Source organism: Felis catus, chromosome E1, assembly GCF_018350175.1.
Source record: "Felis catus isolate Fca126 chromosome E1, F.catus_Fca126_mat1.0, whole genome shotgun sequence".
In the NCBI taxonomy this organism is placed as follows: domain Eukaryota; kingdom Metazoa; phylum Chordata; class Mammalia; order Carnivora; family Felidae; genus Felis; species Felis catus.
The window spans coordinates 61,465,837-61,482,329 of record NC_058381.1 but is presented as its reverse complement, the minus strand read 5'-3'; the positions used below and the strand labels follow the sequence as shown (position 1 = coordinate 61,482,329).

Here is a 16,493-nt window from a genome sequence, read left to right as displayed (position 1 = left end):
TGACTGGTTCCTCTGCCACAGTGCGAACCAGCTGGTTTTAGATGACACTTGTATAAGTTAATCTAACTCTCGGCTCACCTTGCCGCATTAAAAGTAAAACTGAAATGTCTGCTTAGAAACAATCCTCAAATAGAAAATACAACCTTCTAGTTGCATACTCCTTTTAACGTGTTCAGCCCTGAACACCCATACTTGCAGATGTCTTCTGTAAGATCAAATGCCCCGCTCCTCGAGAGTGTCCTCGAAGGCCTCATGCAGGCCGCCAGGGGGATGTGACAGCTGCACCCGCGGCCAGCCTCCCAGAAGAAAAGAGCAGGAGCCCCGACGGACCAGAGGTGGCCCTGCTCCACAGAGCAGCCGGGGGCCCGCGGCGCACATTTCCGCTGAGTCAGGGCTGTCCATGAGTAGCTGTCACCTTGTCAGCAGCAGGTGATGAGCTGAGCCGCAGCGCCTGGAGCGACGCCACCGAACAGCCACACTGTCCCCACACAGCCCTGGTTTATTAAATTCACACAGCAGAACGCCAACAGTACCCAGGGGAAGCTGTCACACGGGAGAAGTCATGGGCACGAAGCCCCTAGGTGGGAGATGCTCCCCCACCGAGGTCACCGACACCGCATCCTGGCACCCAGGTTCAGGGGCACACCCACCTCTCGTGTCAGAGCCCAGGGACACAGCGACACGGACAAAGGGATGTGCTTATCACAGCACCACCCAAGTATGTGAAGGCCACAGCAGAAGGAGGTCCCTGAGGTGGACAGACCTCAGGAGGTGCACCCTCAGGAGGGAGCCTAGGCACCTGTCAGGGCCTTCAAAGCCAGTGGCATCTCCCAGCTCTGGGCTGCCACACTGGGGTGTTAGCTTCCCAATCAGACCGGCCCAGCCTGAACCCAGATTCTGTGTTAAAACTATTTCTTTTCGGGGGCACGTGGGTGGCTTAGTCGGTTGAGCGTCGGACTTTTGATTTCAGCTCAGGTCATGACCTCACGGTTCACGAATTCGAGCCCCACATTGGGCTCTGTGCTGACATCGCGGAGCCTCTTTGGGATTCTCTCTCTTTCTCTCCCTCTGCCCCTCCCCCACTCACTCTCTCAAAATAAATGAAACTTTTTTTTTAATTTTTTTTTAACGTTTATTTATTTTTGAGACAGAGAGAGACAGAGCATGAACGGGGGAGGGGCAGAGAGAGAGGGAGACACAGAATCGGAAACAGGCTCCAGGCTCTGAGCTGTCAGCACAGAGCCCGACGCAGGGCTCGAACTCACAGACCGCGAGATCATGACCCGAGCCGAAGTCGGCCGCTTAACCGACTGAGCCACCCAGGCGCCCCTGAAACATTTTTTTAAAAAGCTATTTCTTTTCAAGCAATCTAAGTAATTGTTCTCTGCAAATTAAACACTGTCGTGACCAAAAACAACACTACTGTCATGACCGACTAACAATCCTCCTTCTCAATGAGAGGTAAAAAAGGCTCCTCCTCCCTCTGCTGCCTGGCTATCAGCACAGGGACAACCGCCCATCTGTCCACCTGTCCCTTTGCCAAAGGCCGCAGGGGGCACGGGGGAGGGGACATGAGCACTGCACTGGCAGATGAAACGCCCACAGCTGATGACACAGTGGCCCTAGTACATCAACTTGAAAGAAGCAAAAACAAGCATTCAGGAGAATTAAAGGCTTAACCCGGAAGTCAGAGACCAGTTCTGCCGCTGAGTCACAGACCGAGGTTCCCAGCCACAGAGCCCAGACCTCCAAGGGCCCCAAGATGCCTACGGCACAGCACTTCTGAGCTGGTGGGCCTACCGGGCCGAGAGCCCTCTGCCCTGACACACAAGATGTACACAGCCAGAAAGAAGGCACACTGCCCAAGGTCACATGGCCAGCACTGGGGAGAAGGACGAATGTGAAGGCCATCAGAGTTTTGGTCAACAGCAAGCCTATCACCATCTTGAATTGAGCTGCCAGAAGGGTTCTCTCTGTCTCAATCCCCACCGTGGGCAGCAGGGCCAGGTGGACGTGGACAGCACCCTTCCAATGACACTGCCTGGAGGTCAACAGCCACCTCCCCTGTGACCTCCCCTCCCCATGACCCCACCCCACCAGTTCCCCTCCCTGTGACCTGCCCCTGCTCCCATGACCTCCCCAGGGTGACACAGAGACAGTTAAGTATGGTGAGGAGGGCTGCAAACTCACTTCATCTCCACAAAACACAACACAAAATTAGCCCCAAAGCACTTCCCCACTGCCACTGACAAGACACTAGTTGCTACCGACTCTCTCTCCTCGGATTTGTGTTGTGTCCTCCCACTTCAGGGCTCACATGGCCTCCACACCCAGACCAGCTCATAACCCTGAAACAGCAGCCCTGCCTGCAAGAGAAAAACCAAAGCCTTCGCCTTTGCATTTCCTTACGTGGCATGACCACTGGGGCCACTTCTCAGGACACCACCACAAGATGCACTTCCCGGGAGAGCCAGCGAGCCAGTGCTGGGGGACTGCAGGCCATCCACCTGCTACAAGCAAAAGGTAGCACGGCCACCACCAGTCCCAAGGCCCCAAGAGACCTCCAGCCACCCACGACTTCCATAGGACATGAGCAGGGATTCCCGCAAGCCCACTGGGAGGCCAAGGCAGGGAAGTGCCTGCAACACAGGGTGGCCACAGGGCAGCTGGGCATCGCACCGCACCGCCCGCCCAGGCCCAAGGAGGCTCCCGAGAGAGCAAGAGCCTCACAATTGCATCACATGCTGGACAATCTCCATCCACAGAGGGGGCAGGAAGTGTGAAAATAGGCACAAAGAAAGCACAGTACTCTCAGCCCAGGCACATTAAAGACCACCCTAGGGGCGCCTGGCTGGCTCAGCTGGCTGAGTGTCCGACTTTGGCTCAGGTCATGATCTCGTGGTTCTTGAGTTCGAGCCCCGCGTTGGGCTCTGTGCTGACAGCTTGGAGCCCGGAGCCTGCTTCAGATCCTGTGTCCCCCTCTCTCTCTGCCCCTCCCCTGCTCATGTTGTCTGTCTGTCTCTCTCTCCTTCCCTCCCTCTCTCTCTCAAAAATAAATAAACATTAAAAAAAAAAACACCCTAGGTCGTGCCCTGCACCCACGTGGTGCCCTTCTAACCAGTCATTAGGGCAGTGTCACGGGAGCAAGGCTGGTGCACTACTCTCACAAGCAAATCTGAAATTCCCGTCAACTGGGGCCATCCAGCCGCCTTACCAGTACAGCCCCATATCAAAGCAGCCAACCTGTGTTGTATTTTAAACATCAAATGGGCCACAACTAGCAGAAATAGACAACAAAATCTGGAAGATGTGGAAATCGATTTAGTAGGTGAGGATTTTTCCTCAGATAGCAAAACTTCTTCTTAGAAGACTCATAAAAATATTTTCCGTTAAGGGGCGCCTGGGTGGCGCAGTCGGTTAAGCGGCCGACTTCAGCCAGGTCACGATCTTGCGGTCCGTGAGTTCGAGCCCCGCGTCAGGCTCTGGGCTGATGGCTCAGAGCCTGGAGCCTGTTTCCGATTCTGTGTCTCCCTCTCTCTCTGCCCCTTCCCCGTTCATGCTCTGTCTCTCTCTGTCCCAAAAATAAATAAACGTTGAAAAAAAAATATTTTCCATTAAAACAGCACAAATGTTATAGAAGTGGCTAAAATAAATTACACAGACAGACGTGACTTTCTGAGTACACCGTATATAAATGACACACACCCACACCACTTCGTGTCAATAAAAGTCACGATCTTAGTTCTGACCTAAACCACGAATTTCAATGTTTTTAAAATGTTTATTCATTTTTGAGAGAGAGAGTGAGTAGGGGAGGGGTAGAGAGAGACAGAGGAACAGAGAATCCGAAGTGGGCCCTGTGCTGTCAGCACAGAGCCCGATGCAGGGCTTGAACACGAACCGTGAGATCATGACCTGAGCCAAAGCCGGACACTCAACTGACTGAGCCACCCAGACCCCCCTGAATTTCAATGCTTATAAGTAACAGGTATAACTAGGTGATACGCAGACTTCATAATCTGCATGGCTCCTGCACCTGTATCACATACAAATTCTAGCACAGTCTAGTCTGCTGGGCTTTCTGCTTTCCTTCATTAAACTATAAATTCTTGGGGCGCCTGGGTGGCGCAGTCGGTTAAGCGTCCGACTTCAGCCAGGTCACGATCTCGCGGTCCGGGAGTTCGAGCCCCGCATCAGGCTCTGGGCTGATGGCTCAGAGCCTGGAGCCTGTTTCCAATTCTGTGTCTCCCTCTCTCTCTGCCCCTCCCCCGTTCATGCTCTGTCTCTCTCTGTCCCAAAAATAAAATAAAACGTTGAAAAAAAAATTTTTTTTTTTTTTAAATAAATTCTCTCGTAAAGAATCCCAATTCTAAGTAAGGAAATACTAAGTGCTTAAAAACAAAAAAATTAAAGATACTTTTTAAAAATCTGTATAAATGCACATGTATGTGTGCATGTACACAGACACACACACACACCCCAAACACTGTGAACACATAGGAGAGAAAGAGAACTAAAAAGAATGAAAACAATGGTGACATTTTTACAATAAAGAAATGATAGGATACAAAAACACTATCAAGAGAATAAAAAGACAAACCACAGAATGGGAGAAAACGCTTGTAAAAATTGTTTATCTTTAAAGGGTCTATAATCTAGAATACACCAAGAACTCTTATAACTCAACAATAAAAAGACAACCCAATTTTAAAACGGGTGAAAGACTTACATAGACACTCCTCCAACAAAGATACACAAATGGCCAATAAGTACATGAAATGACGCTCAGTTTTGTCCGTCATTAGGGAAATATAAATCAAAGCCATAAAGAGACACCCACTGAGTTGGCTATAATATAAGAACATGGAAAAGAACAGGTGTTGGCGTGGACACCGGCACGGCTGGCGGGAATGTACGATGGGGCAGCCGCTGGGGGAGACAGTTTGGTGGCTCCCTGGTAGGTTATATATAGATTTGTCATATGATCCAACAATTCCACTCCAAGATATATACCCTAAACACAGGAGAATGTGTGTTCAAACAACTACTTGTACACGATTGTTCACAGCAGCTCTGTTCACGACGGCCAGAAGGTGGAAACAAACCATGCCTATGGATGCCTGAATAGCCAGCAAAAAGTGATGGATCCACACCACGGAATATTATTGAGTCATAAAAAGGAAGGACATTCTGACACATGCGCCATCACGGATGAACCTCAAAGATACGCTCAATGAAAGCAGCAGACACAAAAGGCCACAAATCGTATGATCCCAATGATATGAAATTTCCAGAATAGGCAAATCACAAAGAGGAATGCAGATGAGCAGCTGCCAGGGGCTGGGGAGGCACAAGGAGAGAGGAATGGGCAGGATTCTTCTCAGGGTGATGAAAACGTCTTGGAAATAGAATGACAGGTGTCCAACACTGTGAATGTCCCAAATGCTACTGAATTGTTCACTTTAAAACGGTTAGTGGTTAATTTTATGAATTGAATTTTACCTCAGTTAAAACACACAGGTTTTTTTTTTTAAGAGCAAACACCTTTGCCTTCCTCCCCTGATAATTCAGTCCTGAACCATCAGGCAGAATAGGCAAGGGCAACCCCTGCGGGCGGGACGCTGTCAGAGCCCACATGGGGCGAGGAGGGGTCCATGAGGCAGGCAGGCAGGCAGCCTGACAGAGGGGCCAGGACGAAGGGCACCCCTGCAGAGGGGGAGCTGAGTGTGAGAATTAGGAACCTGAGTGGAACTGGGGGAGGGGGGTCCCCGAAGCGGGTGTCACTGCCCATGCAGGCCAGAAGGGCATCCAGTGGAAGAGCACGCAGTAGAAGGCGGCCTGGCAGGGGTGTCAGGGGCCAAGCATGGCAGACGGTGTCCACACATGAGCAGCCCAGCCGGCAGTGTCAGTTAAAAACAAACAAACAAAAAAAATCATCTGATTTAAATCAAAAGGAGCTTAGACATTTGGACCTTTCACATAATAATTTATAAAATTCCACATAAACTTTTTAATGAAAGATGAAACAAGAGGTGCCTGGGTGGTTCAGTCGGTAAGTGTCCAACTTTGGCTCAGGTCGTGATCTCACAGTTTGTGGGTTCGAGCCCCGCATCGGGCTCTGTGCTGACAGCTCAGAGCCTGGAGCCTGCTTCGGATCCTGTATCTCCTCTCTCTCTGCCCCTCCCCTGCTCGTGCTGTCTCTCTCAAAAATAAACACTAAAAAAATAATAATAAAATAAAAGATGAAATGAGAAGGGAGTTACAAATAAGATATTATCAGAAACGACGAGGCAATTTTAGATAGTTTAAATATACATCGTACGCATACTGTGCTATCTATAAATCTAACGTACATAATACATGGATGATTGCTGGAATGAAAGACACAAGGTCTGTCTCTGACAGAGATGACTCTGATGATGCAAAAATCTGAAGACATAACCAATAACACAACCCAGAGAAAAAGACATAGAAAATATGTAAGATAAAAGAGAAAGACAGAATGAGGTTGACAAAGGTCTAACTGGAGTCTGGAAGGAAAAAATTGAAAAAGAGAATTCCAAGGAAGAACTGAAAACTTTCCAGAACCACAAAGAGAAAAATCCTAAAAGTAGCCACAGAAAAGAAGGACCTTACCTAAAGGAACCACCACTTGACTGGCCCCAGGCGACTGAGAGCACAGAGGCCAGAGAAGGCAAAGCTACACTCCGTCTGGGATGGCATACAACTACATCATCATCAAGAATGAGGGGTAAAAAGAAATTTCAGGGGCACCTGGGTGACTCAGTTAAGTGTCCAACTTCAGCTTGGGTCACGGTCTCGCGGTTTGTGAGTTCAAGACCCACGTTGGGCTCCTCACTGGGAGTGTGGAGCCATCTTGGCTGGCTCTCTCTCCCTCCCTCTCTCTCTCTGCCCCTCCCCTACTTGTGTCCATTCTCAAAATAAACTTAAAAAATGGTAAATTAAAAAAAAAAAGAAAGAAAGAAATTTCAGGCAAATAATAACTGAAATATATCACTACTAAGAAACCCTCAGGAAGGAACTTCTAAAAACAAACAAAAACAAAAGAAATAAAATTATCCCAGGGGCAGCTGGGTGGCTCAGTAGATTAAGCATCCAACTTTGGCTCAGGTCATGATCTCACAGTTTGTGAGTTTAAGTCCCACATCTGGCTCTGTGCTGACAGCTCAGAGCCTGGAGCCTGCTTCGGATTCTGTGTCTCCCTCTCTCTCTCTGCCCCTCCCCTGCTCGAATGCTGTATCTCTCTGTCTCTCTCTCCAAAATAAACATTTTAAAAATATTAAAAAAAAAAAAAAAAGAAGTAAAATTATCCCAAAGGGGAGGGATCTGAGATGTAAAAAGTAATAGTTAGCAATTACTATTAAATTACTATAGAAATTCTATATACATAGAGGAACATCTAAACAAACACTTTTTAAGATAATAATGCATAGTGGCGCCTGGGTGGCTCAGTTGGTTAAGCATCCAACTCTTGACTTTGGCTCGTGCCTGCACGCGCATGTGCTCTCTCTCAAAATAAATAAACACTTTTTTAAGAAAGGTAATAATGTATAATGTTAGTTCAACAAAAAGACAGAATGGATAACCTGACAATTACGACACGTCAGGTGAGAAGTGACCAACACTGGGGTATGCTGTGTATTACGGTGGGTTAAGAGACTAACTTTTGATTTTAAATATTCATGATATAAGCCTAAAAATTATTAAAGAATCTTTTAAGAAAGGAAATACAATATATATTATAACTTCTACATCAATAGAGGAGGAAGATGTGGGATAGGATGGGGGGAAGACGTAAGAGAAACCATATCCTGAAAAGAGCAAAGACACAATCTTTTTAAATATACAACAAGCAATGGAAAAAGTAAGACAGCAGACCCAAATCCCAACATGTCGATACTGAGATGAAATGTCAGCAGAGTACACTCACCAGTTAAAAATCAATGAGTGGATTTTTGGTCTGACACAGATCTAAAATGTAGGAATATAAAACAATTAAATAAAAGAAAGAAAAAAACGTACCAAGACAATGTTCATCAAAAGAAAGCGGGGGTAGCTATGTTAGCATGAGGCAGAAATAGCCTGGACCCTAATAACCCCTTTTGTCTTAAAGAGGCGCCACACATCATCACCACTGTCATCACTAACAAATAAACAGAATTCATCACATGCCAAACACTGTTCCAACTCTTGATATGAGTTCATTTCTTTAATCTTTAAAATGGCCCTATGTCCCATACCCAGGTCTAGACCCGAGAGAGATGAAAAGTTATGTCCACACAAAAATTTGCACACAAGGGACACCTGGGTGGCTCAGTCAGTTAAATGTCAGACTCTTGTTTTCACTCAGGTCATGATCTCACAGTTTGTGGGTTCAAGCCCCACGTCAGGCTCTGTGCTGACAGGTCAGAGCCTGGAGCCTGCCTTGGATTCTGTGTCTCCCTCTCTCTCTGCCCCTCCCCTGCTCCCACACTCTGTCTCTCAAAAATAAACATTTAAAATTAAAAAAAAAAAATAGAAGGCCTGGGGGGCTCAGTCGGTTAAGCGTCCAACTTCAGCTTAGGTCATGATTTCCCAGTCTGGAAGTTCGAGCCCTGTGTCGGGCTCTGTGCTGACAGATCAGAGCCCAGAGCCTGTTTCACAGTCTGTGTCTCCCTCTTTCTCTGCCCCTCCCCCATGTGCTCTGTCTCTCTCAAAAATAAATAAATGTTTTAAAAATTTTTTTATTTTATTTTTTTTAAATTAAAGGGGTGCCTGTGTGGCTCAGTTGGTTAAGCGTCCAATATCGGCTCAAGTCATGACTCACGGCTCTTGAGTTCGAGCCTTGTGTTGGGCTCTGTGCTGACAGCTCAGAGCCTGGAGACTGCTTTGGATTCTTTGTTTCCCTCTCTCTCTGTCCCTCCCCCACTCACACTCTCTATCTCTCAAAAATGAATGAACGTTTTAAAAAAGGTTTTTTTAATTAAAAAAAAAAATTTGCACACAAATATTCACGGCAGCACTAGTCACAACAGCCAAAGAGTGGAAAAGCCCAAATGTCCATCAGCTGATATGCGGATAAACAAAATGTGGTCCATCCATCTGCTGTGTGAACTGTCCCCTCCAAAATTCGTAAGTTGAAGTCCTCACCCCCAGCATCTTAGGATGGGATCATATTTAGAGACAAAGCCTTTAAAGAGGTAATTAAGGTTAGATTAGGTTGTATGAGCAGAATCTAATCCATTACGACTGGTGTCCTCAAGAAGAAGAGATGAGGACAGGGACACACAGACTGAAGGGTGGCCATGGAACAACAGGGGGAGAAGGTGGCCGTCTGCCAGCTGAGGAGAGGCCTCAGGAGGAACCAGCCCCACCAGCATCCTGATCCCAGATTTCCAGCCTCCATGACTTGAGAGATATACCCCAGTCTGGGTATTCTGCCGTGGCCGCCTGAGCAAACAAACACACCAAACGAGGGGACGGTGTTCAGCACTAAAGAACATCACACTGAGTGAAAGGAGCCAGTCTTTCACTAAAAGGGCCACACACAGTACAACTCTACATACAAGAAAAACCTAGAGCAGGCACGTTCAGAAAGACAGGAAATAGATCAGTGTTTTGTGTGGGGCTTCTTTCTGAGGCGAAAAAAATTCTAGAATGGATGGTGGCAATGGATGGTGACAGACTAAATGTCACTCATGTGTACGCTGTGAATGGGTGAAGAGTATGGATAAGTTATATCTCAACAAAACTATTTAAAAAGACCCCCTAAAGGCGGGTACCCATCATCCAGATTTTTAAATAAGGGTAGTGAAGCACAGACAAGTTACCTTTCTACCCCCACTGGGGTCATTTTCGATAAACTGTATTTCTCTAGGACTGTCTACCAAACTTACCAGCAGAGGTATTCTTACCAACCATTCCTAGTCCCCACGGTGCACACAGCATGGCTCTGCCTCACTGTCTCACAGGGTCCGGTCACTCTGCTTCTCACCCCTCAGCAAGCGGCAAGGTCCTGCCTTCTCTCTGCGTCTCCAGCACTGCCCAGCTGCCTGCTCCCATCCAGTCCTTTGGCCAGAGCACTTTAGGCAGGGTCAGCCAGAGCGTGGCTATTCCAGCTCTGGGGCCACAGGCCATCTCTGTCTCTGTCTCTCTCTTTCTTTCTTTGTTTCTTCTAAAAAGGAAAACCCAGGGGGCGCCTGGGTGGCTCAGTCAGTTGAGTGTCTGACTCCTGATTTCAGCTCAAGTCATGATCTCATCTCCTTCGTCAGGCTCTGTGCAGAGCATGGAGCCTGCTTGGGATTCTCTCTCTCTCCCTTTCTGCCCCTCTCCCCAACTTGCACTCTCTCGCTCTGAAAACAAACAAAAAGCTTCCCCTTCAAAAAAAGAAAGGGGGGGGGGAACCTTATTCTTGGCTCAAGGCCAAGGCCAGACCAGGCCTCAGGCCACACTTTCACAACTCTGCCAGAAGTTCTAAACTCCCCTTCAAACACACAGCAGCTGCATCTCGAAAGTTTTGATATGTAATAATTTCTTTACTGTCATTTCTATCTTTAAGTTTCTACTGTAAAATTACTATTGAGATTTCTTCTTTGTGTGTTATTTAGAAATCTAAAAACTAAACATTCACATCTAACCTTAATCTTCTGTATCTGAATTTTAACTTCACTGTTTTGTGGTCAAAGAATGCTGTCTGTGCACTAGAGTTTCTTTGAGATTTCCTGAGACTCGTTTTATGACCCAGGAACTGTGCAACATTGGTAAGTGTTCCTTGTGTGTCTAAGAGCTGTGTACTCCCCGGGGGACATGACTGCAGAGCTCTGTGTAAATCCGGGGAATCAAGCTGGTTATTTGTGTTGTCCAAATCACACAGACATGCTTCCCACTACTGTGGTTCCTAACTGACCTGCCGATAAATGAGAGAGGATTTTCAGCTCTTAGAAACATACCAGATTTGTCCATTTATTCCTGTAGTCTAAGTTCTGCTTTTCATAGTTTTAAGCACAATTTACTCAGGTCAGCCAAGGATAACACCAAGTTACGTACAAATTCATGCAGCGATCAGAGCTGACGTGGCTACAGGGGCCGAGTGACCAGTCTACACATGCCTGTTCCCTCTGCCTCTGTGTGGGGCCTGTGTGTCAGCAGGACCTGGGCACGGGGAGGGGCAGCAAGGATGGAGGGACGCCTGAACACAAGTGAGGAGCGGTGGAGCCTGGAGGTGTGGGCAAGCTGCCCACAAACCAGCCCGGGTCCAGAGGACCACAGAGAGGGTCCTGTGGGAGCAGGGCCACCACCTAACCCACGTGGCTATCTGCACCGCCCAGGACCGGCCTCACAGGCACACACGTGGTACTGCCTTGCCTCTGCTTTCCAAGTCACGCACATCCTCTCACAGAACCAGCAGGAAGGGGACTCTGGCAGAGGGTCTCAGCTTCATTAAGCCAACACGATGCAAAACCACGGCAGCAGGCGGTGGCGCCCTGCAAGAGGAGGTGCTCGCGTCACGGTGCGAGGATGAAGAAGCAGGAGGCGGGCAGCCTGTGTGGCTCTGGACAAGCCTCTCGTCTTGTCCTCCGAACACTGCAGTTCCCCAAGGTGAATTGGGGTTCTTAACTCAGCTAAGTGCTTAGAGCAATGTCCAGTACACAGTCAAGTCCCCGATGAAGACTGATTCTTCCCGTGATTGTTATTATTTTGGTAACTGCTGGCAAGGACACCGTACAGAGTGCCTGGGAATAGTACCAACCCTACTGGTGGATTCAGGACAGGGGGCCTTTGGGCCTACGGAGACCCTGGCAACTCCAGGGCCTCTCACACAGGAACTCCTGGTGGAAGGAAGGACTGGCCGGGCTGCTGACAGGGGGGCCTGTTCCTTCTGGGGGGTCTGGAAGAGGCGGGGAGGCCTCCATGAGAAACCAAAGCCCCCAGCCTGGGCCGTCCATGCACACTGCCTGGAGTGGGGGAAGCCCGGGCTGAGGCGCAGGCACAAAGCCCGATCCAGGCTGTCCACCAGGATGCCCTGGAGAAGCAGCACGGAACTGTGCCACACCCCACAGGGTGTGGAGCGGCGCTCGCCTGCTGAAAACGAGCCAATAAGAAGAAACCCTCATGTTCATCCTCTAGCACACAAGGGAAGCCTGCAGATACGACAAAGCACCAGGAGCCCAAGCACCTGAGGCAACAGGTCCTGACAGACACTACCAGGAACACAGGTTTGCTGTACTGGCGACATAAAAGCAGGAGTGTAAGCCGGAGAGAAGGAGCAGGAAGCTCATAAAAAAAAAAAAAGAGCCCGAACAAATGTCTGGAAATAAAAGAGAAAAAGACTCACTGCCGCGTTTGAAACCGGACCGACTCAGGACTCAGCCCAGAGGAGGCGTGGCCACGAGGGCCGAGCCCAGGCAGAGAGGTCACATGTGACGGGGTCAGGAGTCAGGGCACATGTGGGTGGGACAGAGGCAGAGACCACGAGACCCTGGGAGCACTTCCCTCACTCGTCTGCTGTCTGCTGTCTGCTGTCGTTCACGGACGCCGTTTGTAGCAGGAGAGAAAAAAGAGAAAGGAAACCTGTGCGTTTCTTTCTACTCATCCCTGCTCAGCTGAACTACGAGACTTCGTATGTGGCTGTCAACACACCCAGAGACCAGCACACAAAAAGCAAGCCTGGGAACGCCAGCTGGACAACGGCAGTAAAGAGCCTCACGCCTGCCCCTGGCCACCTGTACGAGCCTCACAGAGAGTGGTGAAACACTGCTCACTGCCGGGGTGGGGAGAGGGCAGGAGGTGAAGAAAACCGTGTGGATCCTCAAAACTTGGCCCACGTTCACAGTTTCCCAGCCCAAGACACAACAAGCCCACAGCCCACGGTTTCAAGTTTCACTGCAGACACGGAAGCCACAGCACGGGTCACACCAGGGGAGGAAGGAGGAGAGGGCAGAGCCACGCAGTGCTGGCTCCAAGACCCCATCAACCAAAGGAGCACAAGTGTCTCCCACCTCCACCCTGGCTCAGGATCATTCCACATCCGTTTCTATCCCGCTTCCCGCACTGCCAGGGGGAAGGCGCCGGAAGGGAGGAGCCTGGGGAGCTGTGTGCCCCGCAGCTGAGGCCGGGCAGCCGTCTCTGCTGAGCGTCTCTCTGGGGCAGGCCCTGGCCCTGCCCCAGGCAGAGGGCACTGCCCACCATTTGCCAGGCAGCCCAGCAGGAAAGGGGGCCTGTGTGCTCTCCTCCAAAGCCGAAGTAGCCCCAGATCCATAAAAGTCAACGTGGGGTTACCAGAATAAGCAGCAAATTAAAATTCGAGCAGATTACACATCTCAGACTTACTCATCAAAGGAAAATTGAAGTCTGACAAGAGAACTTTCCCGACACTCCCAGCAGCCCTGGCCTACGTCATGAGATGGCCAAACTAACTTGACTTTCGTTTCCTCTATTAGCCAACCGTCTGACAGAGTAAAACTGCACTGACATTGTCAGTATTTGTTATAGCGAGAAACCAAGTGCCTGCAAAAGACAATCACAGTAGGAGCCCTCGCCTCGCCCAGCGTGCGCTCCGAGCTCCCCAGCACTCAGCTTCGAGGAGCCAAGTCTTCACGCCTGGGGCAGGCAAGGACCCTCAGGGCTGCTGGGCTCCTGGCAAGGTCCCGCACCCACTACCTGCTCAGCTCACAGGGGCGTATCCTGGCACGCACAGGCCTGGGCCAGGGTGCCAGGCCAGGAGCATCCGCGAATGGCAACAACGTTCTCCTGGGTTCCTGATCCCAGAAGACAGGGTCCAGGCCTAGCCAGTGGCTTCCGAGCAGGACAGCAGGGCCTAGAGTCCTACCCCAGGCTGACAGACTTTCAGAGATCCCCCCCCACCCCCGCCACTCCACGAGAGCTTAGGAAAGATGCCAGACCTGCCCCTCAGTCTACAGACCTAGAAGTGGGGGTGGGGTGCTGGCAGCAGAACTCAGCCACGCAGGGGAAGAGTCTCCCCAGCACCAAGACTCTGGCGGCAAGGGAGGAGACATCAGTCCCATAGAGAGGAGACCTGAAAGGAGAGGCAGAGGGCCCCCCAAGTGTCCCACAGGTGCCTGTCCACAGGGGCGCCCATGGGCAGCCCCACAGGGCCAGCAGAGCTAAGGCTTCAGGAGCCTGGAGTCTGCCTGGAAGGCCCCCACGGCCTCACCACCAGGTCCCCCAGAGGGGCCGCATCCTGCCCTGCCAGCCTGAGGCCCTGAGACGCAGCCCCCATGGTGAGGCGCTCCGGCCCAGGAACCATCCCCGGTCCCCTTCTCATAGGACCTCCCCAGAGATGGGCCACGAGGACAGGACATTAAGAAGCATTTGCTGGGGCGCCTGGGTGGCACAGTCGGTTAAGCGTCCGACTTCAGCCAGGTCACGATCTCGCGGTCCGTGAGTTCGAGCCCCGCGTCGGGCTCTGGGCTGATGGCTCAGAGCCTGGAGCCTGTTTCCGATTCTGTGTCTCCCTCTCTCTCTGCCCCTCCCCCGTTCATGCTCTGTGTCTCTCTGTCCCAAAAATAAATAAACGTTGAAAAAAAAAATTAAAAAAAAAAAAAAAAAAGAAGCATTTGCTAAGCTTGAGATCTAACAAATGTCATCTTGGCAGCAGGTCAGGACTTATTTCCTCCAACAACAACCCAAATTAAAGAAATGGACTCACACCTTCACAGAGCTCGTGTTTTCCCTTTACCTTTCCCCCAGACACAGCACCCCGAGAGGAGTGCAAAAATCAAAACTATCTCCTACTTCTCACAAGGTCAAAAACAGACGTGATGGGTTTCCTCCAGCAGAGAGGTTTTACCTGTGGCACATGCCATTCCCGCAGGACACATGCAGTGGCAGTGGGCTGCCCTGTCTACCTCGAGGGATCCCACAGCAGCCCACGAGCAGCAGCCTCCCGCACGCCTTCCTACAGAAGGGAGGACTGAGGCCCAGGTCACATAACTGCCCGCAGAGGGTAGACGTGCAGAGAGCACTGCTGGATGGGGAATGGGAGGGACACGGGACAGGGACAGGGACGGTGCCCGGTTAAAACGTGCTGCCTGAAGCCGAGAGGCGGGGGAGCAAGCAGGAGCCGAGCCATAGCGGCTGCGTCCTCACCACGCCTCACCCTCCGAGCAGGACAGTGAGACCCACACCCACAAGGGTGAAGTCCTGATGCTGTGGCTGAGCAGAGGCCCAGCAGCACCTGTCTGAGCCCAGCCGTGATGCCCACTCCCCATAAGAGCAGCCGCAGCCATGGCACCGGTCCCTCCCCACGCTCAGACCCATCAAGGCCCGGCGAGGCCGGGAGCCTGGCCGCCAGCCACCCCACTGAAGTTCCGAGCACTTCTGTGCCGAGTGGGTCCCCGAGCCGGCTCCCAGCCACAGCACCTCACAGGGAGGCATTTCCTCCCCTGCCTGTACAGCCCTTCCACTGTCCACTAGGACTCTGCTCTGTCGCGCTTCAGGCTGGGTGACCTCAACCGGATAACTTACCCTCTCTGTGCCGACTGCTTGCACAGAGTTGTCGGTGCGATTAAAGGCGTTAACGCAGGCAGAGTGCCCAGTGCAGGGCCTCACACCTAGTGAATGCTCAGCACCTGCCAGCTACCACCCCCATGCTCTTCCCAAAGATTTGACCTCAGTCAGAAACGTAGCCACAAGATTTCTGGGTAACGGAGGAGACTGAACACACACAACAGCTGGAATCCCACTAGCAACTACAGAGACTGCTTTCCCTTTTCAAGGTGTAAGCGACAGGGTCAAGGAAGGCAGGGAAGCCACAATGCAGATGGCACTCAGCAGGCTGGAAACCAAGCCTGAGCACAAGTGGGAACCCAGAACCTGTCTGGTCTACACGCAGGATCCTTGAAAGGCCCGAGATAACTCTGGGGGCCTAAAACACAGGGCGCTATGAGGGCCACTGAAGACACAGTTAATTCTCTGGGCATGGAGAGAGGTGAAGGATGGGCTGGTGTGCAGAGAGGGCGGGAATCGCCCACCGCCCGCCCAAACCATCATTAAGACCCTCAGAGAAACAAGAGAAGCCACTGCAACTACTCACCAGACACTATGGAAGTTGTGCCAGAGAACACAAGAGGCGCTGGAGACTGAAGAAGCGCTCACCAGAGGGCTGGCAGAGAACATTTCGGGAAATGAGAATAGGAGGGTCAGGAGTGACCGCCTCTGTGAAATTCTACAATAGGATACACTCGGCTGGGACAGAAGAATCCCACCAGTGCTGCCTCAGTCTGGGTGGGGTGATCGTGGCAGAGAAAATGCCTCTCAAAACTCTGAAGACCTGTGCCCTCTGCGGAGTGGCTTTAAAAGAGGAACTGTGGGCAAATAGTTAAGGACATGCTTGCTGACTTGTTTGGGGGTCAAACACAGCAGACTCTGCAGTGCAGCGGGGCTGGTGCTGGGGGGGGACGGTGGGAGGGCAGACCTCTGTGACGAAGCAAATATAGTCAAACATCCATCAAAGATCCGCATGTCGGGTTCTT

At 50.8% G+C, this 16,493-nt stretch overlaps 1 protein-coding gene across 2 annotated transcripts in view; it reads right to left on the bottom strand.

Annotated features, from left to right (window-relative positions):
- The window catches only part of TBCD (tubulin folding cofactor D), a 160,586-nt gene that overhangs the window by 82,377 nt on the left and 61,716 nt on the right, over nt 1-16,493 (bottom strand). The window lies entirely within an intron of this gene.